General features: G+C 43.1%; 1 protein-coding gene across 5 annotated transcripts in view; it reads right to left on the bottom strand.

Annotated features, from left to right (window-relative positions):
• The window catches only part of ADCY4 (adenylate cyclase 4), an 85,336-nt gene extending 59,678 nt beyond the window's left edge, over positions 1–25,658 (bottom strand). Inside the window, exon 1 of one of the 5 annotated variants that reach the window (XM_044274903.1) lies at positions 25,403–25,658. The gene's annotated coding sequence lies outside the window, so the exon portion shown is untranslated. Of the gene's footprint in view, positions 1–6,922; positions 7,165–23,681; positions 23,896–24,098; positions 24,226–25,402 lie in introns of those variants that run through there. The other 4 variants (XM_044274894.1, XM_044274875.1, XM_044274869.1 and 1 more) reach the window with 4 other exon arrangements.
• Between the last annotated feature and the right edge of the window lie 707 nt (positions 25,659–26,365).

The following is a 26,365-nucleotide window of genomic DNA, read 5'->3' as shown; positions in this document are numbered from 1 at the left end:
CATTATGTGACTTTGTCTCAAATAGGCTATTATCTCTGCCATCAATTTTGTAAATTTACGTGGGGCTGATGATATTTCAAACGTAAGACGTTGGAACTGGTAGTGGTATATTCTTCCTTTGATTCTTATTGCAAATCTCAGGTATTGTTGGTGAATGGGGATGTGATAGTATGTATACTTTAAGTTTATGGTGCACAAGAATGCTCCTGGAGTGATAAGTGGAGTTGTAGATTTTATTGACTCCATCTTGAATTTGTGGTATATAATCCATTTGTTCAGTAACTTTAAACGTATTATCGTCCTGAATGACCTGTCTGGCTTTTTTATGAATAACAGTTTTTAGTAATGTCCCTTAAATTCCTGTGGATAAGGCACAGGGATTAATGCTTCTAGACTGGCAAGTTTCTGTATGTCTGCTAGAAGCTGCACTTGTAGAGACGTGGTCTGTAATTCCGTAATTTGAAAATTGTTGGGAGGAGGACAACGGAATTCTAGTCTGAACCCCTTGCAGATAGAATCTAGAATCCACTGGTTGTGCGTAATTCGCAGCCACCTCTGCCAGAAGTAACAAAGCCGTCCCCCCACCGGCCTGACATCATTCTTTTCCTGGAATTTTATTGGAATTTGGATTGAAGAGAAATCCTCTTCCTCTTTTAGGATAGTTCCATCTCCCTGTCTTGCCTTTACCTCTAGATGTTGTATTTTGAAACTGTCTAGAGGGTTTCCGAAATGGCTGCAGCTTCCTTTATTTCTCCTCTGGAAAGCCTTTCTTATCCGCTGCTCTTTCTACAATAGTATCCAGGACTGGTCCAAACAGATAAGATCCGGACAAGGGGATTGCACATAGCTTCCAAGAATAAATTATGTCTCCTGACCATGACTTAAGCCAAAGAGCCTGCCTTGCTGTATTAGTTAATGTCTCATTCCGAGCCGAAAAATGGAGAGACTCAGCGGAAGCATCTGCCATGAAAGCTGTAGACATCTTCAACAGTGGTAGAGACTCTAATATCTCCTCTCTAGAAGTTTTTAAATTTGTGATGGTTTTCAAGCTGATCTAGCCAAAGATTAATTGCTCTGGCAACTGATGTGGCAGCAATATTTGTGTTGATAGAAACAGCCAAAGATTCCCAAGCTTTCTTTGAAAATCTATCTATCTTACGAGCCATTGGATCCTTCATCTGAGATGAGTCTTCCAAGGGAATTGTAGTTTTCTTTGCCACCTTTGCTACTTGAATGTCGACTTTAGGGATTTCTTCCCATAATTTTGTCTCTTCCGGATTGAATAGAAGTCTGCATTTAGATTCACATGGTAAATACAGTTTTCTTTTCTGCATCTTCCCACTCCTTTATTATTTCTTTCAAATTTGAGTTTACTGGAAAGAGTTTCTTCTTTTTCGCTCTCAGGCATCTGAACATCTCATCCTGCACAGTTCGGGCCTGTTTCTCATCTTTTAGTTTGTCTTAGGCCCCATGCACATGGCCGTTGTTCACGGCCGTGTGCGGGCCGTGGAACCGCGGCCTGGATCCCTCCTGAGAGCAGGAGCGCACGGCGTCACTGGTTGCTATGACGCCGTGCACTCCCTGCTGCCGCCGCTATGCAGTAATACACTGGTATGATCTATACCAGTGTATTACTGTACTGTGCCGGCAGCAGGGAGCGCACGGCGTCATAGCAACCAGTGACGCCGTGCGCTCCTGCTCTCAGGAGGGATCCAGGCCGCGGTTCCACGGCCAGCACACGGCCGTGTGCATGGGGCCTTACTGCGGTTAGAAGGGGATCTAGATCCTCGCAGGAAAAGAGGTACCTCATCGATTCTTCCGAAAAGGAGGAAGGGAAACGCTGATCATCTTCCTCCAATTCTCCGTCTGAATAATATAAGCCATCGTCTTCAGAGTCGGAACCTATTTGAACCCTGGGTCTCTTAGACGGTGGCGGAGAGGGGACTGGGGATGGAACCAGGTTGGACACAGACCCCTGAACTTCCTCTCCTATCATAACTCTGAAGTCTGACAAAAAAAAGGCTGCTCCTATAAGAATTTGTGTAATGCAGTCAGGGCATAATTGTTTCTTGTAAGACTCCAGAAGTCTTTTAGAACAGGTCGCACACTTTCTAGACTTCATTTTTGTTTCTACATGGGACTTGTGTCCTTTCTCAACCTAAAGGGGGGAGAGAGAGAAAACAAGAGATTCCTATAGTCCATACATTATGCCGGACAACAGGATAGGGAAAGTAACTCGCATAACCCTGGGCAGGGGAATCTGTACTCGCCTCCTGCTTTCCAGATACCTGGACCTCCATGATGTACAGACTGAACCCCTCAGATGCCATCATATAAATAGACTTACCCCATTAGGTCCACCCCCCGCTGCCGCACCGCTCCTCCTCCTGGGGGACTCATTTCATGGTAGAGTCAACCCCCATGCGAAGCCTCACTAAATCAAGCCCTCCAGCATGCAACAACGGGTGCTGCCATCTTCTTTCGGCGCACGCGCCCACACTTCTGGCCATGTGATCTGATCGGCAGTCACACGCACAGACGCACGCCCAGAGGAGATGCAGGAACTCCCTCAGAAGAAGCGGCATCGGCTTCCTCCACACTTCAAGCTCCCTACGGGTATCGGGGAAGAGCTAGGGGACCCCTTCCCAGAGGGGTGCTAGCTTAGGCAACCGGAGACTGTGAGGAAAGGCATAAACCCCCCCGACCCAGCCTTCTTTTCCTAAATAGGGTACTTTTGCTCTTCATCCCTTCTCTGGTTCCCTATCCCTGTAGTTATAGGAAGAACACTGAAGAGTGGGGGCGGGGAGGAGCCTTTTAATCTCTCTCGCTTCCTGACCCTACAGAGAACAATAGGACATCCTCCAGTGGTGCTGTCATGGAAGGATGTCCTGGAAAAATGGCTTTTTTGACACTTTTTTTTTATGGTGTTCACCTAAGGGGTTAGGTTATGTGATATTTTAATAGACCTGGTTGTTACGGACATGGCGATTCCTAATATGTGTACGTTTTTATTTTTTTAACTTTTAACACAATAAAAGCATTTTTGAAACAAAAAAAGTCATTTTTGGCGGGATGAGGTGACGGTTTGATTGGTACTATTTTGAGGGGCATATGCCTTTTTGATCGCTTGGTGTTGCACTTTGTGTGATGTAAGGTGACAAAAATGGTTGTTTTAGCACAGTTTTAATTTTTTCTATGGTGTTCAGGTGAGGGGGTGGATCATGTGATATTTTAATAGAGCCGGTCATTACAGACGTGGAAATACCCCAAATGTTTTTCTTTTTACAATTTAATGTGTTTTATTTTGGCTAAGGGGCTTTTTTTTTTTTTTTCACTTGAAACTTTATATTTTATTTTTTATTATGAAAAACACTTATTTAACTTTTTATTTTTGTCCCACTCTGGGAGTCGGACTTCAACTTCTGGGGTCTGATCTTCTCTGCAATGTATTACAATTCAACCTGTATTGTAATGCATTGGCTGTCAGCTGTTACGCTGACAGCCTGCCTGTGAGACCCAGCCTAAGGGCTGGATCTCACAGGCTTCCATAGAAGGCAAGGCCCGATGCCTATGGAAGGCATCGGGCTGCCATCGGGTCCCTGTCACTGCAGCGCGGGGACCCAATGGAGATGCGGAGGACAACCGCACCCTCCGCATACAAGGGGTTAATAAGCCGGCATCAGTGTTTTCACTTATGCCGGCGTATGCAGCAGGGGCCCGGCTGTCAGTGACTGCCAAGTCTGTGCCGCTGATCGGGCAGGCGCAGCTCCTGCACCCGCCCGATCAGCCCGCTGTAAATGTACAGGGCTGGTCCTTAATTCACGTCCAACAGCGCTGTACATGTACGGCCCGGGTCCTTAAGGGGTTAAAGGCTATGACCACCCCTGGGGCAATATTTTATTCATTTTGGGCTTAAGTAATTTTTTCTCTTGGTCTGTATGAAACATTTCCAACAGTTTGTCCTACAGCCTTCACTTTCAGTTTACCTTAAGACCATTTCCTTCTGCTCTGACAGCTCCACCTGTAGCCGTTAGGCCTCTTGCACACGACCGTATGTCTTTTTCAGTATTTTGCGGCCCCCAAAAAACAGATCTACAAAAAATATGGGATGACATCCATGTGCATTCCATTTTTTGCGGAACAGAACATCAGGCCCCTAATAGAACAGTACTATCCTTGTCCGTTATGCGGATAATAATAGGACATGTTCTATGTTTGAACGGAACGGAAATATGAAAACAGAAGGCATACGGAGTACCTTCTGTTTTTTGGAGGATCCATTGAAATTAATGATTCCGTATAGGCACGCAAAAAAAATGAACGTAATAAAAAAATGTTTGTGTGTAAGAGGCATTCACACCACCGTATGGATTTTACAATCAGAAAAACGTCGACCTGCAAAAAAATATGGATGGCGTCGGTATTTTTGCGGATCCATTGCAACAATGCCTAGCCTTGTCCACAAAACGGACAAGAATGGGACATGTTCTATCTTTCATGCGGGGCTGTGAAATTGACATATGGATGCGGACAGCACCCGGTGCATTGAAATGAATGGGTCTGTATCCTATCCGAAAAAATGCAGATCGGATTTGGAACAAAAATACAGTTGTGTGAATGGGGCCTTATCTCGAACAAAAATACAGTTGTGTGAATGGGGCCTCATCTCTGGTTTCCTGACAGCTCATAAACACTCATAGCAATAAATAAATATATTCAGTTTAATAAGAATACAGCGAAAATGAGTGTTTATGAGCCCTCAGAGGTAAGAGCTACAGACGGAGCCATCAGAACAGCTCCCTGACAATCACTTCAAGACCTCATGTACACAACCGCATCCATTCTGCGGTCCACAAAACATGGATCCCGGCCATGTGCACCTCATACTATTGTAGAAATGCCTATTCGGATGAAAATAGGACATGTTCCTTTTTTGTGGAGACGCAGGACAGACATGCGGATGAGGACAGCACACAGTGTAATAAATAAGTCCGAAACCGATCTGAAAAAAACGCTGATCGGATACAGAGAATATGGTTGTGCAAATACACCGAAAGTAGAACAGAAATGGTTAAACAGGTTTATCAAATGGTGTAAAAGTAATCAGATTCCACCTTTCATTTTCCAAAGGAGCTGTCAAAAGAAAAAGGTGGAATCTGATTGGCTATGGGCGACTAAGCCGGTTCTACTATACACTAGTTTGCTAAATCTCCCTCATGATTTTTAGTCCAAAAGGAGTAAAATGCAATGATAAAAAATAAAGCCAAAGCCTTCAAGTCTGCTCTGTCTACAGAATCAGTTGCAGACCAAGTACACCCCTTGATGGCACGGGGTTCCCGTCACAGGAGCTCAATACTGGGAAAAAAAAAAAACGCTTCAGTTTTATCCTAATGCATTCTGAATGGAGAGCATTCCGTTCAGGGTGCATCAGTTCAGTCCCTCTTACGTTTTTTAGCCGGAGAAAATACCGCAGAATGCTGCAGTTTTCTCTCCGACCAAATATCCCAAACACTTGCCGGCATTCATTTCTATTGAAATGTATTAGTGCATTAAAATTGCCGCATTGACGGATCCGTCCTTCAGGTCCTTGTCAGACCTTTAAAGCTGTGAGAAAAAAAAATACCGGATCCGTTTTTCAGGATGACAATCGGAGAGACGGATCTGGTATTTCAATGCATTTGTCAGACGGATCCGCATCCGAATTGCCGACTAGTACAGGTGGCCATACACTGGCTGAACCGTTATTCCACCTGCCCCCCATACTGGCTAGGCTCAGTGTAAAGTGCATGGAGAGGGTAAGATAACCCAGACACCTCTGAAGGCAGCTCATCTCCATCGAGGGGGATCGGGCAGGTTAAAACTCAACACGGGTCATTTATCATGGCTCCTTACCCGTTTAAAACAAAAAAAAAGTTGCGCAACTTTTTAAAATCCCACAACATTTGTACGGTGTCCTCGTCACTAGGGAGTAGCGGGGGCATGGCAAGGCAACATTTATGCCTGTTTCCAGGGCTGGAGTAGATATCAATCTCGGTGCACAGACCGGCGGAGGATGCCCCTAATTTATGATGAGGTCAGCGTAGGGGATATCAAAGATTGGTGTTTGATAAATGACCCCCAACAAGTCATATCCTTTTTTCCCCTCAAAGAATGTTATACGAAGATCATGTTGACACCTGCTGACCTTAGTCTAATCACGTGCAATCCAAATCGTACGTTTTACCTTTTCTTGAACTTTTTGCTCATTTACGGATAAATAATGTACGAGGCGTTACAAGATGTGCGCACAGCCAATCAGCTCTGCCCCAAATCGAGAGCGATAGTGTTGAGCGAACTTGTGGTTTAAGTTCAGCGTCCAAAGTTAGGGTTATCGAAGAATCCCGTTTCGGATTCCAAATTCCGTTATGATCCGTGGTAGCGGAATCCATAACGTGATTCTTTGATAACCCGAACTTTGGACGCAGTACTTAAAAGTTCGCTCAACACTAGAGAGTGACGTAGATATAACTGCGGCTGTGTATTTACCGTACATCCCATCCGTACGGATCGGATGCAGAAATCCCTATGGACGTACGGCACACCTACGGAAGAGCGTACGGAAATAACTCACACGGCGCCTCTGCCCTGCTACTTGTGCTTTGTGGGTCATATATTCCCACACATTCCATATTTCTTGGGTTCGAAGAAACGCGCCGGAAAACAGGACATGTCAGGGCTGATGTAGAGACCATGGGCTGGCTGCATACATTACAGGGAGATGCCTGTGTAGAGCTCCAGGGCATGAATCCCAGCAGCACACATTATAATGAGGGAGGCAGAAACTGGGACACATGTCGTCAATGCAGCTGCCAGCACCTCAGTGAGGAAACTTTCACCCCCCACTGTGTGTCGCCTCCTCTGCCACCCAGACCCCCTGACATACTCGCCTGCATGCAGGGCTAGTCGTCCGTTTCCCGCCCTCGGTCATCAGCAGCCTCTCTCCCCAGCACTCGGCAGCCGACTTGCCCTTTGCCTCCTCGGGCTGAGCTTTACCCGGGAGGACAGTGCAGGCAGCGCGTGATGAGATAAAGTTCTGGAACTAAGCAGTGCCCCGGTGTTCCCGCCCAGTGCCAGGCTCTAATTACACCCCGCCGGCCGCACAGATCAAGTGGCTGGGAGGAAGCGGGGACGGGGCGCCGAGGACCTGCCGATAGCAGAACGGAAGGGAACTTTGATCTGACAGCGAGGAGTAAATGAGGGAGGGGGAGCCGCACGATGAGGCGCGGGGTGCTCCAGGTGCCCGCGCCTCCTCAGAGCTCCAAATCTGCCTGCTCATAAGAGGTTACATTGCAAAAAAAAAACTAGTCGTTTTTAGGTATTTTTAGTGCGTGGTACGTTTAGCATTTTATACATCCGTATCAGTTATTACTACATGACTGACAAGAATTTGGTTTCGATCCAATAACCAAAAAACGCATGGAAAGATTGTCACCATTTTGATGTTTCAGTCACTTTCCTATAGTTTTGGGTTTGGCCAGGTTCACTGAGGAGAGGACAAAATGGCCAGGTGCTGCCAACCTGAATTTTTATTTTGTCCGGACAAGGTCTCCAAAAATCACAGACAGATTGGAAAACCACAGTGAATGATAAAGATTCTAAGTAATCCATTTCTGCAGCTCGGTATACAGATACCAGCGCCTTGGCAGTCTGGGGCGCATGGACACGCCTGTGGTCCGCAAGACGCAGATTCCGGCCATGTGCTTTCTGCATTTTGTGGAATGGAAGGGCCGGTCCCTAATAGAACAGTCCTATCCTTGTCCATAACGAGGACAGACACAGAATGCACGCAGAGTCATTTCCGTTTTTTTGCAGCCTCGTTGAAGTGAATGGTTTCACATAGGGCCACAAAAAAAACAAATGGTGATCATTACAATCACAATGACCTCAGTTACCATCAGCCACAAAAAAATCTGACATATCAGTTTTTTTATGAACACTGGAAGAAGGTGCCCTATCTTTACAGAATGTCCAGATATTTCTGGATGGTTGGCCATTTGGGGACTTTTTTTTCTTACATTGTACTAACGGGGGCTGCTCACGAGAGTATGTGGTGACGCTCAAAATACCCATAGAAAAAATGTGACTTGTAGCTGCCGTGGACTGACCCTTTCAGCAGAGCGCTGTGCAGCGCACAGTCCTCTCCATCCCCTCCCCACACTCTCATCTTTATTTGCGGATTTGTACAACTCCACAGTAGACCCACCACATGGGGCCATACTCTAAGGGCCCGTTCCTGTGTCAGTTTCTGACGCTGTCAAAATTCACTGAGTATACTTTGGTTATCCACTTCAGACGGCGCTGGCCTACTTCCAGCTTAGCTCCATTGAATGACCATGGCTGACTGCTTGTCACTGTCAGGTCTTGAACTCAGGACCTGCTGTATGGGAGGCACAGGCTTAACTGTAGTCAGTGGGAGGATTTTCTCTAAGGCTACTTTTACACTAGCGGCACGGACCTCCGGCAGGCTGTTCCGTTGGGTGAACAGTCTGTCGGATCCATCCTGCCGCTAGTGACCGTTTGCCCCCGGACTGCCGCTCCGTCCCCATTGACTATACTATACTGCGGAGGCACGGCAGCGCAGAGGCTGCCGGAATAATAAATGTCAGACATGTCAATAGTATTCTTCCCATACATAATGTACTGGTATCTATAGATACATTACCAGATAGCAGTACATTGAACAGGGTTTTTAAGTATGACAGCAAGTATAATTTATATAGTTATTGCAAAAAAAAATTATGGTGTAAAATAAATTACTATATATTATATCTATCAGCAATCTATCTATCTCATATCTATCTATCTTTCACTCTATCTATCCACCCTTCAGTGTATGTATCTCATTATCTATCTATATATCTATCTATCCTTCAGTGTATCTATCTATCTATCTATCCTTCAGTGTATCTATCTATCTATCTATCCTTCAGTTTATCTATCTATCTCATTATCTATCTATCCACCCTTCAGTGTATGTATGTATGTATCTATCTATCTATCCACCCTTCAGTGTATCTATCTATCTCATTATCTATCTATCTATCTACCCTTCAGTGTATCTATCTATCTATCTATCTATCTATCTATCTATCTATCTACCCTTCAGTGTATCTATCTATCTATCTATCTATCTATCTATCTATCTATCTATCTATCCACCCTTCAGTGTATCTATCTATCTATCTCATTATCTATCTATCTATCTATCTATCTACCCTTCAGTGTATCTATCTATCTATCTATCTATCTACCCTTCAGTGTATCTATCTATCTATCTATCTATCTATCTATCTATCTATCTACCCTTCAGTGTATCTATCTATCCCATAAAATGTACCGGTATATAGAGATATTATGTATAATAATATTGAGGTTTTTAGTAAGAGAAACGCTTCCACTGGGTGTAGTGAAAGGGGTATTCCGGTTATGTAAAGTTATCCTCTATCTATCTACATGATAGGAATAACTATTAGATCAGTTCAACTGATCATGAAAACAGAGACCCTGTACCCAGTGGAGGCCCCCTGAATAAATCGGCTGTTGGGCATGCATATGTGTGACCGATCAATTCATTTTTATAGGATTTCCAGAGACAGCGGACAGCTCTTGTGTATCTCTGGAACTCCCATAGAAATGAATGGAGTGGCTGCACACAGGCTCAATTGACCGCTCCGGACATTTTGGGGGGCGGCCCCAGGATACAGGGTCCCCATTCTCGTGATCGGTGTGGGTCCCAGCAGTAAGACCGCTAGCGATCTAACAGTTATCCCCTATCCTATGGACAGGGGATAACTTTCCATAACTGGTAAGGTTTCTTCCTCTCATACAGCTGGTCCTCGGTTCAAGGACACAGCAGGGACAATCTGGAAGAAAATAGAGAGCAGGGCTCCTTATAGTGTCCCAGTGGCCCCATGGTAACAGCTTCTTCTGACTTTGATCCCTCCTTGGAGAATGTGCACCTCATCTTCAGTTATTTACAGTAGGACACCCCACCATTAATACCTGAGGTTTCACATAAAGACCGTAGTTACACAGTTCTGATAACTGTACGGCTCGGAAGCATTTGTGATCTGAAATATCCTAAAGATCCGCAGTTTCAGGGAGGGTTAGATGCTGCTTCATCTTGTGCCATATGGATATGTCCTGGATTTGCTTGAACGTGTTCCAAGTGGATGTAGATATGCCTGACCTACAACGCGTGGTCCTGCAAGCTCCCCTAGCTCTCGTCTGATCCCTGTTGCGGATATATTCAGGCTGTGTCCAGTGGTATTATACTGCTAATGAGATCTGGACGCCTACTCTCCCCCGTCACTAATGAGAGGCTTCTGCATGGCATTGCTGGAGGACTTTCATCATGGTTATTGAACCATTCCCAGGACCAGCATATCCCTTGAGGCAGAGCTGTCACAGTACACTTTCAACACATGGCCTTCTTCGCTGAATTATTTTAATATTTCAAATATGTTTATTGGCATTATTTTTATATTCCGCTGACAAGCAATTAAATGAGATGGTGGAGGCACACTTCCCGAATCAGTCCTGAACGAGACTTCATTACAACACTGCCCGTGTACCGCCGAAGCCAGTGCTATAAATGAAGCAGGAATGAGCTGACACCATTATGTCACTACAGTGCCTGATCATTGTAGTAGGGTTTAACCGTAGAAGTGCCGCAGAGGTTCCTGCATCCTTACTATTTTACCCTGCGCGCCATTTATACTGTGCTGCACAAGCCACCCTTCAGCATCAAATAGCTAAAGACAGGTAAAGCTTCGGGCTGGCAGCAAATCCCATTCATAGGAGGTGGCACTTCCTGCATCACCCAGAATGGTCCTAATGCTTCACGTCTTCGTGACTTGTCATTTGGCTTTACGAGGAGAATGTAATCTTTAGTTTTTGACCCAAAAAACTTTTAGTATTTTCGTGAAAGTTGCAGGTGGCACAAAATACTGTAGTGAAGTTCACAAATGATTAAAGCTTCCTTCCAATGGTCCTCATAGATGGGATTCAGTTTCCAGAGAGCTAACCATAACTGTTCAAGATGCCAGGATAGAAAGGAAAACAGGCATGCCCTAATTAAAATGGGTATTCCAGTGCCATAATCTTAAGGCCTCTTTCACACGACCGTATGGCTTTTTCAGTGTTTTGCGGTCCGTTTTAAACGGATCCGTTGTTCCGTTTTTTGTTTCAGTTTTGTTTCCGTTCCGTTTTTCCGTATGGCATATAAAGTATACAGTAATTTCATAGAAAAAATTGGGCTGGGTATAACATTTTCAATGGATGGCTCCGCAAAAAACGGAACGGAAACGGAAGACATACGTATCCATTTCCGTTTGTGTTCCTTTTTTTTTGCTGACCCATTGACTTGAATGGAGCCACGGACCGTGATTTGCGGGCAATAATAGGACATGTTCTATCTTTCAACGGAACGGAAATACGGAAACGGAATGCATACGGAACATATTCAGGTTTTTTTTGCGGAAACATTGAAATGAATGGTTCCGTATACGGAACGCAAAAAACGGACCGCAAAACGAAAAAAAAAAAAACGGTCGTGTGAAAGAGGCCTAAAGAAGTTTTTTTTTTTTTTTTAAAGGGAACCTGTCACCTGGATTTTGGGTATAGAGCTGAGGACATGGGCTGCTATGGGCTGCTAGATGGCCGCTAGAACATCTGCAATACCCAGTCCCCATAGCTCTGTGTGCTTTTATTGATTAAAAAAGTGATTTTATACATATGCAAATTACCCTGAGATGAGTCACAGCTTTAAAATATGACTCTTCTCTGGTCACAGAAGTAAGATATGACTCTTTTATGTTAATTTGCATATGTATCAAATCGGTTTTTTTTTTTTACACAATAAAAGCACGCAGAGCTATGGGGACTGGGTATTGCGGATGTGCTAGAGGCCATCTAGCAACCCATGTCCTCAGCGCTATACACAAAATCCCGGTGACAGGTTCCCTTTAATATGGTTGACTTTGGTAGTGGTCATACATTATCATCGGAAATACACCGTTTGCCACGGAATCTGTTAAGCAGTTTACGTGGAAAATATGCTAAATGCTTGTAAAATTAATTGTGGGAACACAAGCAGCAGATTTGTTGCAGAGGTTTCTGCAAATGTCCCATTAATCTGAATGGGGCTTGCAGAAATCCATGTGCTAGCTGCTGAAAACCCCCCTGGATGAATGATACTTATTTTAAGTCGCAGAAATGTCTTCAGTGAATTTGCTGCCTGTGAACTCGCCCTGAGGGTATGTTCAAGTAGCGGAGTTCAAACATGGCAGATTAGCATTTCTACATCAAGTCATCTAGCACGTCTCAGTCACATGTAGTTGAGAAAACCATAACGCGGAGAATCCATTTCAGATCCGCAGAGCAACAGTTATGTCACCATATATGCAGTAGTAACCCAGGCCACCTGTGGGGGACGGATTCAATTAGGACCTGGGGAAACAGGGTATCATCTCTCTGCCCCCGAATTGATTATATTTTGAAATCCGCTATCGATTAATTTATTAATGGCTGTTGACGTTTTTGCGGTCCGAAAATTGTGGATCAGCAAAAAACAGCTGTGTGCATTCCGTATTTTGCGTAGCGACATGGCCGGCCCTCTATAGAAGTATCCTATCCTTGTCCATTTGGCGGACAAGACTAGGACATGTTCTGTATTTTTGTAATGGACATATGAATGTGGCCCCATTAAAGTGACTGGGTTCCGCAATACACGTTCATGTGCATGAGCCCTTAGTAAGCAATTGTAGTTACCATGAAATAATTCTGGAACATCTATTCTTAAAACTGTGTTGTTCCTCTGTTATTCCTATTAGAAATGTATTAATTTCAATTCGCCTTGTCAAGGGGCGTGTACCTACACTGCACTCATTGGACAGTGTCACACGATATAGCCCCCCCCCCCCCCCCCCATTAGTAAACCCCAGTGACAAATTGATTGATACATTTCCAGTAGGTATAACAGAGGAATGGCTCAACACTGACTTCTAAGGACCAGTTTTATTATGGGGAATACAATTCTTTACTAAAACCAACGTGCCAAGGGCTCTCTTTAAATCCATAAGAGCACTGTATGTTATAAGAATCCAATAGTGCTGGTGAATTCTGCAAACTGACGCATTCAGAAAAGCCAGAGATGCACTAAACCCTCAGGGTCTCTAAACGATGCAAAAAACGAAAAAGCCTAGCGTGTCAGATATGTTTACTCTGAATCACAGTCTCTCCCAATCGATACCCCGCAATGTGGGTTCCTGCATCCTAGGAAACGACCGTGTTTGTACAAGGTCTGGTTATCCAAAGTTATCAGCAAAGATATAGCTCTTCATATATGATGTCACAGAGTGCAGTCGGGCAGAGTCACTAATAGTGTCTAAGAGAGACTACAAAGTCTAAAACGTGCCAGGCTGATGCTGAGTGAGAACGGGTGCGTCTTTACACTATCTAGTCTGTGGGGGGAATTTGTCACCCCCTTTGCACCAGTTTTTGTTGCAAAGGGGGTGTGTTTGTTTTTTTTGCAGAAAAAAGTCTGCAAATTTTTAGCCGTGTTAATTAGTGCAACTTCTTAAAAAGGCCCGGTCTCACTTTGGTGGCGGAGAGAAGGGTCGAGTATAAATTCTTCAGTTATTCAACCATATGTACAGGGGCAGCCTGATTTAAAGGGGTTATCCCATGACTAATTTAAAAAAATTAATCAGAGCATATAGTACATGACAGTCTCTTTCTAAGGGCTGTTTCACACAAGCGGATGCCATGCATGACATCCGCTGCGTGAATGACAGCCAAGACCCGATGCGGACAGCAGAAGCACGGAGCATTAACATGACTGATAATGCTCCGTGCCTCTCTGTGATCTCTTTACTACAAAATCACAGTGAGATAAAGTTGTCACTGTGATTTCGTAGTAAAGAGATCACAGAGAGGCACGGAGCATTATCAATCATGTTACTGCTCCGTGCTTCTGCTGTCCGCATCGGGTCTTGGCTGTCATTCACGCAGCGGATGTCACGCACGGCATCCGCTCGTGTGAAACAGCCCTAACAAAGCTAGAACCAGCCCTGTACCTCACATAGATCTCCCCAGTCATTGTTCTGCTAGATTTATATCAAGCTCACAGCTCAAGGGGAGTGTCTTTTCTGCTGCAGCTCAGGGGGCGTGTCCATGCTCTACCTATCACAGATCAGGAGCCAGTTGAAGGATGACACTGAGTATGTGCGGCCATCTCAATGAGCAGGACAAAGAAATAAGAAAAAAAACTTACAGCAGGTGGCTCTAAATAGCTGAATAGCTCAGTGGCTATGTTAAATTTTTAATTACATGCTGTGTGGCGAAACCAACCTCGCCACAGTGTTTTGGAGGGGGCTGTTTGAAGGCCTCTTGCCTCAGGATTATGGCCCATGCTAACTTTTGAACCCCTGAACCTATTCAAGTGAATTTTGGATAGGTTTGTCCCCCAAGTTATACTGTTTAAATTGATGTAAGTTATATGTATGGACAATGTAAACTCCCAAAGTTGTAACAATTTATAATAAGTGTAACTTGTCAGCTTAGGAGGAATATGCTGGGTGTGTTTCTATTATCCCATTGTGCCATTGTCCCATTGTGTGTTTAAATGGTGATGTCTGTCCTGTTGTCTCCACATGTGTATTGGCGATCTCCCCTTTGTCCCGAAAGATAATTGGATTGCCCTCGGTTGTCTCTGGGACAGAGAGGAGGAAACCATGATGCATTGTGGGGATGTGTTGTATCTGTTCTGTGTCGCAGTCTCCCTTCTGGTCCTCTAGGGGGCATGAACGATTAGTTGCTGTACATGCATTGTGTGTGTCGTAAGATACTGATTGGTTGGATTTCAAAACCCTGTGGGTAGTACTATGTTTGTTTTTTATGAATAAAAGAGGCTGTATCTGAAGTACAGTCAGACCACTGCTGACCCTCAACACGGAGCCTTGTCTCGTCATTGGGGGGGATTCCCTGTATGCTGTTGGAGACTGATTGCCAGGAGTGTAAGCTGACTGTACGCTTTTCCTGTTCGTCTGCCGGCAGCTATTCGTGAGGTTCCGTCCGGAGTTTGGAGCATTCCCTTGTATGCCGTTACACATGCAATTTCAAATAAATTCTGATCCAGCTGCTGGTTTAACCACTTCACATCCGGGCCATTTGCCCACTTCCTGACCAGGCCTAATTTTGCTAATCTGACATATGTCACTTTATGTGGTAATAGCTTTGGAACGCTTTTACTTATCCAAGCCATTCAGAGATTGTTTTCTCGTGACACATTGTACTTCATGATAGTCATAAATTTGAGTCAATATATTTCACCTTTATTTATTTAACCCCTTAGGGACACAGCCTTTTTACACCTTAGGACCAGGCCATTTTTTGAAAATCTGACCAGTGTCACTTTAAGTGCTGATAACTTTAAAACGCTTTGACTTATCCAGGCCATTCTGAGATTGTTTTTTCGTCACATATTGTACTTCATGACACTGGTAAAATAAAGTTAAAAAAATATTTTTTTTTGCATAAAAAAAAGTCAAATTTACCAAAAATTGGGAAAAATTTGCAAATTTCAAAGTTTCAGTTTCTCTACTTCTGTAATACATAGTAATACCCCCAAAAATTGTGATGACTTAACATTCCCCATATGTCTACTTCATGTTTGAATTATTTTGGGAATGATATTTTATTTTTTGGGGATGTTACAAGGCTTAGAAGTTTAGAAGCAAATCTTGAAATTTTTCAGAAATTTACAAAAACCCAATTTTTAGGGACGAGTTCAGGTCTGAAGTCACTTTGCGAGGCTTACATAATAGAAACCACCCAAAAATGACCCCATTCTATAAACTACACCCCTCAAGGTATTCAAAACTGATTTTACAAACTTTGTTAACCCTTTAGGTGTTGCACAAGAGTTATTGGCAAATGGGGATGAAATTTGAGAATTTCCTTTTATTGCCTAATTTTCCATTTTAACCCATTTTTTCCACTAACAAAGCAAGGGTTAACAGTCAAACAAGACTGTATCTTTATTGCCCTGACTCTGCCGTTTACAGAAACACCCCATATGTGGCCGTAAACTACTGTACGGCCACACAGCGGGGCGTAGAGTGAAAGGTGCGCCGTATGGTTTTTGGAAGCCAGATTTTGCTGGACTGGTTTTTTGACACCATGTCCCATTTGAAGCCCCCTGATGCACCCCTAGAGTAGAAACTCCATAAAAGTGACCCCATCTAAGAAACTACATCCCTCAAGGTATTCAAAACTGATTTTACAAACTTTGTTAACCCTTTAGGTGTTGCACAAGAGTTATTGGCAAATGGGGATGAAATTTGAGAATTTCATTTTTTTGCCTAATTTTCCATTTTAACCCATTTTTTCCACTAACAAAGCAAGGGTTAACAGCCAAACAAGACTGTATCTTTATTGCCCTGACTCTGCCGTTTACAGAAACACGCCATATGTGGCCGTAAACTACTGTACGGCCACACAGCGGGGCGTAGAGTGAAAGGTGCGCCGTTTGGTTTTTGGAAGGCATGTTTTGCTGGACAGTTTCTTTGACACCATGTCCCATTTGAAGCCCCCTGATGCACCCCTAGAGTAGAAACTCCATAAAAGTGACCCCATCTAAGAAACTACACCCCTCAAGGTATTCAAAACTGATTTTACAAACTTTGTTAACCCTTTAGGTGTTGCACAAGATTTAATAGAAAATAGAGATACAATTTCAAAATTTCGCTTTTTTGGCAGATTTTCCATTTTAATATTTTTTTTCCAGTTACAAAGCAAGGGTTAACAGCCAAACAAAACTCATTATTTCTGGCCCTGATTCTGTAGTTTACAGAAACACCTCATATGTGGTTGTAAACTGCTGTACGGGCACACGGCAGGGCGCAGAAGGAAAGGAATGCCATACGGTTTTTGGAAGGCAGATTTTGCTGGACTGGTTTTTTTGACACCATGTCCCATTTGAAGCCCCCCTGATGCACCCCTAGAGTAGAAACTCCATAAAAGTGACCCCATCTAAGAAACTACACCCCTCAAGGTATTCAAAACTGATTTTACAAACTTTGTTAACCCTTTAGGTGTTGCACAAGATTTAATAGAAAATAGAGATACAATTTCAAAATTTCACTTTTTTGGCAGATTTTCCATTTTAATATTTTTTTTCCAGTTACAAAGCAAGGGTTAACAGCCAAACAAAACTCATTATTTCTGGCCCTGATTCTGTAGTTTACAGAAACACCTCATATGTGGTCGTAAACTGCTGTACGGGCACACGGCAGGGCGCAGAAGGAAAGGAATGCCATACGGTTTTTGGAAGGCAGATTTTGCTGGACTGGTTTTTTTGACACCATGTCCCATTTGAAGCCCCCCTGATGCACCCCTAGAGTAGAAACTCCAAAAAAGTGACCCCATTTTAGAAACTACGGGATAGGGTGGCAGTTTTGTTGGTACAAGTTTAGGGTACATATGATTTTTGGTTGCTCTATATTACACTTTGTGCGGCAAGGTAACAAGAAATAGCTTTTTTGGCACGTTTTTTTTTTTTTTTGTTATTTACACCATTCATCTGACAGGTTAGATCATGTGGTAATTTTATAGAGCAGGTTGTCACGGACGCGGTGATACCCAATATGTATACAATTTTTTTTATTTATGTACGTTTTACACAATAATTTCATTTTTAAAACAAAAAAAAGTTTTAGTGTCTCCATAGTCTAAGAGCCATAGTTTTTTACATTTTTGGGCGATTATCTTAAGTAGGGTCTCATTTTTTGTGGGATGAGATGACGGTTTGATTGGCACTATTTTGGGGTGCACATGACTTTTTGATTGCTTGCTATTACACTTTTTGTGACGGAAGATGACAAAAAATGGCTTTTTTTACACCGTTTTTATTTTTATTTTTTTACGGTGGTCATCTGAGGGGTTAGGTCATGTGATATTTTTATAGAGCCGGTATACTTTTTTTTTATTTATGTAAGTTTTACACAATGATTTCATTTTTGAAACAAAAGAAATCATGTTTTAGTGTTTCCATAGTGTAAGAGCCATAACTTTTTCAGTTTTTGGGCGATTATCTTGGGTAGGGTATGATTTTTGCGGGATGAGATAATGGTTTGATTGTTACAATTTTGGCATAGATGCGACTTTTTTGATCACTTTTATTACCTTTTTTGGGAAGTAAGGTGGGCAAAATTCCAATTTCATCATAGTTTTTAATTTTTTATTTTTATGGCGTTCACCGTTCGGGTAAAGTAACATTACCGTTTTATAGATCAGGTCGTTACGGACGCGGCGATACCAAACATGTGTAGGGAATTTTATTTCTTTCATTTTTAATCAGTGATAAATGTGTTTTTTGATTTTTACTTTATTTTTCACTTTTTTCACTTTTTTTTTGACCCAGACCCACTTGGTTCTTGAAGATCCAGTGGGTCTGATGTCTACATAATACAGTACAGTACAATATATAGTCCTATACTGTATTTTACACTTTGTCTGAACAGATCTATGCCTTTCAGCACAGATCTGTTCAGAACCATGGACAGCAGGACGCCTGAGAAGGCGTCCTGTTGTCATGGGAACCTTCCCCGTCTGCTCAGTTATGGTCAGAACTGCGCAGACGGGGAAGGGTAAGGACGGGGCTTGGGGGGGCTGCCTGGGAGCTCTCTCCCTCTCCATTCGGGGGACTGCAAAGGCACAGCAGCCCCCCGATGGGAGAGGGAGGGAGCTGTACGGACCGCTGTATGGAAAGGGTTAAACGGCTGACATCGCATCACCGATGTCAGCCGTTTATACCAGGGTGCCAGCAATGTGCTGGCACCCTGGTATACCCACTAGACGCCAACGATTACGCAATGGGAGGCGGGCAGGGGATCGCGATCCCGCCTACCGCACCGCCCGCCTCCCGCACCGCCCGCACCGCCCGCAACCCTCCCCCTGCACCTCCCACGTGCCCAAATAACTCAGGGGTGCAGGGGGAGGAATACTGGACAAAGTTTTGAATCCTAAAGTTTCTGATCCCCGCGGTCAGGGACCGCGGGGATCATAAACTGCAGATATCGCAGCAAACCGCAGGTCTGAATTGACCTGCGGTTTGCCGCGATCGCCGACATGGGGGGGTCACGGGACCCCCCCGCGCATTTAGCCTAGGTGCCTGCTCAATGATTTGAGCAGGCACCGGGTTCCGATCACTGCCAGCCGCACGGCAGTGATCGAAAATGCACAGGGCGTACATGTACGCCCTGTGTCCTTAAGTACCAGGGCACAAGGGCGTACCTGTACGCCCTGTGTCCTTAAGGGGTTAAAAAATACCAAATTTACCCAAAATTTGAAAAATTTGCAATTTTCTAAATTTCTATTTCTCTGCTTTTAAAACGGAAAGTGATACCTCATAAAATATTTATTACTTAACATTCCCCATATGTCTACTTCATGTTGGCATCATTTTGTAAATGTCAAAATTGCCAAAACCTATTTTTTAAGGACCAGTCCAGGTCTGAAGTCACTTTGTGGGGCTTAAATAGTGGATACCCCCTATAAATGACCCCATCGTAGAAACTACACCCCTCAAGTTACTTAAAACTGATTTTACTAACTTTGTTAACCCTTTAGGTGTTCCACAAGGATTAAAGGAAAATGGAGATCACATTTTTAAATTTCACTTTTTGGGAAGATTTTCCATTTTAATCCAGCCAAACAAAACTCAATATTTATTACCCTGATTATGCGGTTTACAGAAATACCCCGCATGTGGTCGTAAACGGATGTAAGGGTACACGGCAGGGCGCAGAAGAAAAGGAGCATCATATGGTTTTTGGAAGGCAGATTTTGCTGAAATGGTTTTTAGATGCCATGTCCCATTTAAGGCCCCCCTGATGCAACCTTACAGTAGAAATTCCCAAAAAGTGACCCCATTTTGGAAACTAGGGGATAAGGTGCCGGTTTTATTAGTACTATTTTGGGGTACATATTTTGGCACTGTTTTTTTTTTTGCAACATTCATGTGACATGGTAGATCATGTGCTATTTTTATAGAACAGGTTGTTACGGATGCAATGATATCATATATGTCTACTTTCTTTGTTTCAGTTGTACATAATAAAGCATTTTTGTGTCTCCATTTTCTGAACGCCATATTTTTTTTTTTTTCATGCCGATCGTCTTGTGCAGGGGCTTGTTTTTTGCAGGAAGAGTTGATGTTTTTATTGGTACCATTTAGTTTTTTTTTTTATCATTCATTATAACACTTTATGGGGCAAGGTGACCAAAAAATTGTTTGTTTTAGCACAGTTTTTATTTATTTATTTTTACAGCGTTCACCTTAGGGGTTAGGTCATGTGACATTTTTATAGAGCAGATTGTTACGGATGTGGCGATACCTAATATGTATACTTTTTCTTATTTATTTAAGTTTTACACAATAATAGCATTTTTGAAACCCTAAAAATTATGTTTTAGTGTCTCCATAGTCTGAGAGCCATAGCTTTTTTATTTTTTGACCGATTGTCTTAGTTAGGGTCTCATTTTTCATTTTTTGCGGGATGAGGTGATAGTTTAATTGGTACCATTTTGGGGGACATATGCCTTTTTGATCGCTTGGTGTTGCACTTTATTATATAATAAAATTGCTTTTTTGGCACAGTTTTTTTTTTTTATTACAGTGTTTACCCGAGGGGTTAGGTCATGTGATATTTTATAGAGCTGGTTGTTGCAGACACTGCGATACCTAATATGTCTACTTTTTTTTATTTATTTCACTTTAACACAATAATAGCATTTTTGAAACAAAAAAAAAGAGCTATAGTTTTTATTTTTTGAGAGATTTTCTTATGTAGGGGCTCATTTTTTGCGCGATGAGGTGACGGTTTTATTGGTACAATTTTTATGGACATATGTCTATTTGATCACTTGGTATTGCACTTTTTGTGACAAAAATTGCATTTTTTTTTTTACACAGTTTTTTTTTTGTGGTGTTTATCGGACTGGGTGGATTATGGGAAATGTTTATATAGGACGCGGCAATACCAAATATGTCTATTTTATAAAAAATATTCTATTTTCCTTTTTTTTTTTCATTCCTTGCTTGGGTAATTTTTTATTTTACACTTTGCGTCCCCCATAAGGTCATACAAAACCTTTGGGGGACATTTAACTTCACTTTTATTTCCCCACTATTGATTTCTGACATAGTAGCCCCAGTTACAGGGGAAATACACCCCCCAGTATACAGTGCTGTACAGCCTCAGTGCAGGGCTGATCGAGGTCTGTAGAAGACCCGATAGCTCCTGCACTCTCCCGCTATGCCCTTCCTGATCTGTACACACTGTGCTCGTTGTAGACATGCCTATTGTCGTCCGCAAAACAGACAAGAAAAGGACATGCTATATTTTTTTGCGGGGCCACGGAACGGTGCAACGGATGAGGACTGCACACGGAGTGCTGTCCGCATCTTTTGTCGGCCCCATTGAAGTGAATAGGTCCGCACCCGAGCCGCAAAAACTGCGGCTCGGATGCGGACCCGAAAAACGGTCGTGTGCATGAGGCCTTAATGACATTCTGGGCTTTGAAGCCAAAGAGGCGGTCCCATCAGTGGTGGACGGGCTTCCCTCTATGACTGTGAATAAAGAGATAGCTTACACAACAATTTTCATGGTGACAGGTCCCCTTTAACGCGGACAACCCCTTTAATAAATGTGGTGGATGGCCTCTGAGCCAGAAATCTGCCTCATATTGAATTCTGGCACCTTTCCAATAGCAGACCTACCCCATCCTCTCTTCACATGACCTTGAACCAGGCCCTTGTGTTCGCTTTCTCTAATGCAAGCGTGTCTCCACGTCTTCATCTTTGACAAGAACCATTAAATTAGCACATGTATGACACATAACACTGTGAAACCGAGCCGAGGAACCTAAACACAATGTGAATCATTTACAGCACGTCCTGTAAAAAGACAGCACTAGGAAATGACAGCCACTACCTGCACTGTGGGATCTGATGTCTCCGTTGTATCATGTAACCCATCATTTAGCTCCTTGTTCAATTTCACACACAGCACCAGATTCTTTCCGCTACTTCCAAGGTAATTCTGTCTGCTAACCCACTTTCCAGCTCTTCTATCATCTGCTGTCCTACTTTCTTTGGACAGAGAAGCTTATGAATGCTTCCACACCATTTCGTGGACAATAATCTTTAGCATTTAATTTTCTGCCCCTCGAGTTTAAAATCAATAATGTTTTCATATTTACCACCATTTCTCAGCAAACATAAGGCATTCAGATTTTCCATGATGTTTTATTTTATAGACATTCAGTCGACTGTTTATGGTGGCGGCCAGACAAAAATTTAACAGACTGGATTTCTACATATCTACCCTCTCTATGGAAACATCACATGGATTTGGCTTAGGTCAACTTTCAAGATGGAGTAGTTAGTCGCCTGGTCATTCGGGTGACCAGCTAAAGATACAACACATTGACAGATACAGCAAGCAGTGGTTTGTAGGACTCACCAGCATATAAAGGCTTTTTATATAGGGCATGAATCACCCATTACCCAATGTGCCCATGCCCAGTGACTGAACATTAAACAATAATTTGCTTGATTGTCGTTTATGGCATCTTTCATGCTGATGTAAAAATCCCCATCTGTTGTCAGCACGTCCCCTCATGTAAACTGCCCATCATATAGACTCTATGGGGGGGTTGACAATCCATAAAAAAAAAATCCAAATTACTGTGTAACATAAGTGCAGTAATTGAGCACCGATGGACTTGCTATATCATCGATCGGGGGTTGTTACAGTTAATTTGCTGCCACTGTTCAAGGACCCATATACCATAATAATTTCCTAGGAAAACAGTCTCACCAGAGATATTTGTTGCATTATTTTCTCAGTCCTAAAAGGTTTCAAACTGCTTTTCAGCAAATGACAGAAACAAGAAGAAAGCTTTGAAGAGGTTTTGGTCACTGGGTGACACACTGAAGCTTTTGCAATACTCAGGTACACAATACAAAGGCAAATAGATGCCTCATGTTGGAGGTATTCCTGATCCACCTTGAGACATTCTTATACATATGTTGCATGGCCGGGACAAGAACAACAAAATGCACTTTAGAGCATCGGTGATCAACTCATATGACCAACCCTGATGACAAGAATCTAATATAAAAAGTATGACTCCATTGCTTTACTAGTGATTCAGTCCTGTAGCTCACTAGTTAGTAACTTGCAGAGCAGAACTGAAGAGCCGGGCATAATCTTTACCGAGAAACCTGTAGGTTCACACAGGTTTCACCACGTATCTTGCTTCACCATCAGAACTCATATACTGTCTTATCCTGCCCTCACGTCCTGTTATTTTTATACCTTATATTTATATAGCACCAACATATACCAAATACCTTCCAGCCAGCGAGATAAAACAACCTACGAAACTCAACTGAAAGGAACAACGAAACAAAAGACCATGCCGATCCTGGTTGCAAGAGCTCACAATCTTATTAGATTTCCTCAAGGAAGTTTTATGTACGGCAGGAACTAATCCATTGTCATCCTAGAAAACACAGTCCAGAGCCCCCAAATCAATCATCATTCCCTCAAACACCACAGAGTTCACAGCACCTTCTCACCAGTTAGGATCTGCTAGTCCTTGTCCTCCCAGCATCAGCTTGGCCCCCTCTCACACCAGCTAGATAATGCTTTTCTTTCTCCTTGCCTCTCTTCGAGATTGCCTCCAGGTTGCCTCTAAACTGAATCTTCAAAGCTCAGAGTCCCTCCCTAATCCTCATCCCTCCTTCTGCCTTACTAAACATTCTCTCTCACATTGCTCTGGGTGGCAACTCTCTTTTCCTTTCCTGTATGTCTCCTAATGTTGTCTGTATGTCTCAGTTTGTGTGTCCCTGTCAGTCTCTTTGTTTCCCTTCCCTTCCTTGCGTTGCCTGCCCCCCCCCCTTTCCCTTCCACAGCTAATTAGTTGTCATTAGCAGAGTTTATTAGTATTTTCCATCTTTGTTTCTTGTTGTCTGATGTCTGACCCACCCTGCGGTTTCCTGTGTATCCTTTAACTCTTCCTGCTGTGCTTCTGAGTCCTGGAGAACACTCCTAATATTCCAGGTCTAATCCAATGCAATCAGGGCTCGGCTGAAGTACCTCCATCGCGTTTCAAGTCCAATCTGCTACTTGTGTGCTGACAGGCGCCTTCCTCCTGTCTCATATCACAGCCTATTCCAGCGCGCCTTCATCCTGCCCAGCACTTTCTATGCTATCCACCTTTGCAGACCTTTTGCCCTAATTCTAGTGAATATCTTCTGCACTGTTATCATACTTATTTCTACTAGCCTGTTTTTCTCCCATTATACTAACCTCAGCTCAAAAACACCCTGCTAGTCTACCCCCAGTCCAAGAGCTGGGCACAACTAAGCATTGGCATAGCAAAACACAAAAGCACAAATAATAATTATATTGTTTTGTCAGCACACAATGTCAGCGGATGTGCTACAGCTGGCATGACAGGATGCCCAGTGACGCCAGTCATGTAATACCAGTAAGAAAGTCTGCTAATTGCCTGCAAAAGTGGCCAAGGGATGGTTTTGTGCCTTTTTGTTTCCTGGCATGGAAAGAGTTATACCAAGGACATTGGTAAAGTGCAATGAAGCTAAATCTGTCTAGTCATGTGCTTCAAAGTCATTAAGGTGTGATACTGTGCAGGCTCCTCAATAGGAATCCATAATTATCTTGCTATCTGGGGCATTTGATTCAATTTTAATTAGATGTCATGAAAAGCAGAAGACATAAAGGCAGGCAAGAAAGCACAGATGCTTAGCCGAGGGAAAGCAGAGAGACAGGTAAGAGGCGGGTGAACGGAGAAGCCTAGGTAAAACATTGTGGATCAGAACAAATGCCTCACAAGAGATAGAAAAGAGACAGACATGAGTGCTGAGAACTTCAAAGACATGTAGGAGCATGGGCTAGAGCGTACAGGCAGAGGTGCGAGCTGATGATTACAAGCATCTACTGAAGAGACAATGGCAGAGCGCCACAAGATGCAGCCAATTTATCTCTGCTGATTTATAATTCCAGATTCATTTGGAGATAAGCCCAAAGGAGAATGACATGAGCTCCTTGTCACCTCCCTCCTATTCACCGCTCCTTCTTGTCTCTGCTGGCCCATCCACTCTTTCCACAACTATTTGCACTTGATAATGTCTGTCTGCCTGCCTCCTTTATCCTTCACACGTCTTGAGCGCCTTCTGTGTACCCAGTCTTATTTTTAGGTCTTATTTCCTCCACTTCAGACCCTGCCGAGTTCTATTTTGTTCTGGATTATTTTATTTTATAATTACCTGGAGAGTAGGACTATTCTTCACTCTTCGCCATCTCTCTCTCTCCAGGTTTCCTGCTCGCAGTCTCACCTACGCAGGACGGAAAGAGTCAGCCTGGATTCAGAACTTTACGTGAGGGTGTCAGAAAAATCATCTGCTCTCTACCTGACAGCCAGAGGCCTATGGAATGAGGTAAAACCAGTCGCTGCTTTAGAGAAGACAAACTATAGCGCCTCTCTGGTATCTATTTTTAACCCTTTGTCAGATAAAAAGAATTCATGAAAAGGTCAGCAGTCGTGGTGAGGCAACAAGGAACTGGGAGTGTTGGGTTACCAGAGATTACAGGAGAAGCTGCTTCAGTGATGAACAGGTTGTCGGTGAGCGCAGTCAACTCCGTTCTATCTGCAGTTACCTTGAAAAAAATGGATCCTGTGTACAAACAAGTAGGCAACGCAATTATAGGATGATTTATCAATTTTTTTACCTGTACATCTGTCAATTTCTGAATGCGAAGGAATCAAGCAGTGGCTGGATTTCGACTACACAAAAAATAAAATTTGGGACTGCTTTGTAAAGAGAAGAAAGCTACATGAGTGACATTATAATTAGCTTCCTTTTGTTTTCATTTTGTCTGTCACGAAACATGCTGGGCTATTTAAATTGTTCCTGTCATTACAGGTGACTTTTCAGAATACCCTGATGTGTGTGTAGGTGAGGAATAACACTATATCTGTCCATGATATGATGTGTATCCTGCATTTTTCACTGGTTTACCCTCTTGAGACGCCATCTTTAATTGTCCCTAGTTGTTTCTTAGCTCAGATGCAGAGTGGACAGAGACCTAGCTGCTATAATGTCTCCTATACACAGCACACACACTATATATGTCCATTATATGATGTGTGTCCTGCATTTTTCACTGGTTTACCTTCTTCAGGCTCCATCTGTAATTGTCCCTAGTTGTTCCTTAGCTCAGATGCAGAG

This window comes from Bufo gargarizans, chromosome 1 (assembly GCF_014858855.1).
Source record: "Bufo gargarizans isolate SCDJY-AF-19 chromosome 1, ASM1485885v1, whole genome shotgun sequence".
In the NCBI taxonomy this organism is placed as follows: Eukaryota; Metazoa; Chordata; class Amphibia; order Anura; family Bufonidae; genus Bufo; species Bufo gargarizans.
The sequence above is the reverse complement of the archived record's forward strand: the minus strand, read 5'-3'. Positions and strand labels throughout refer to the sequence as shown.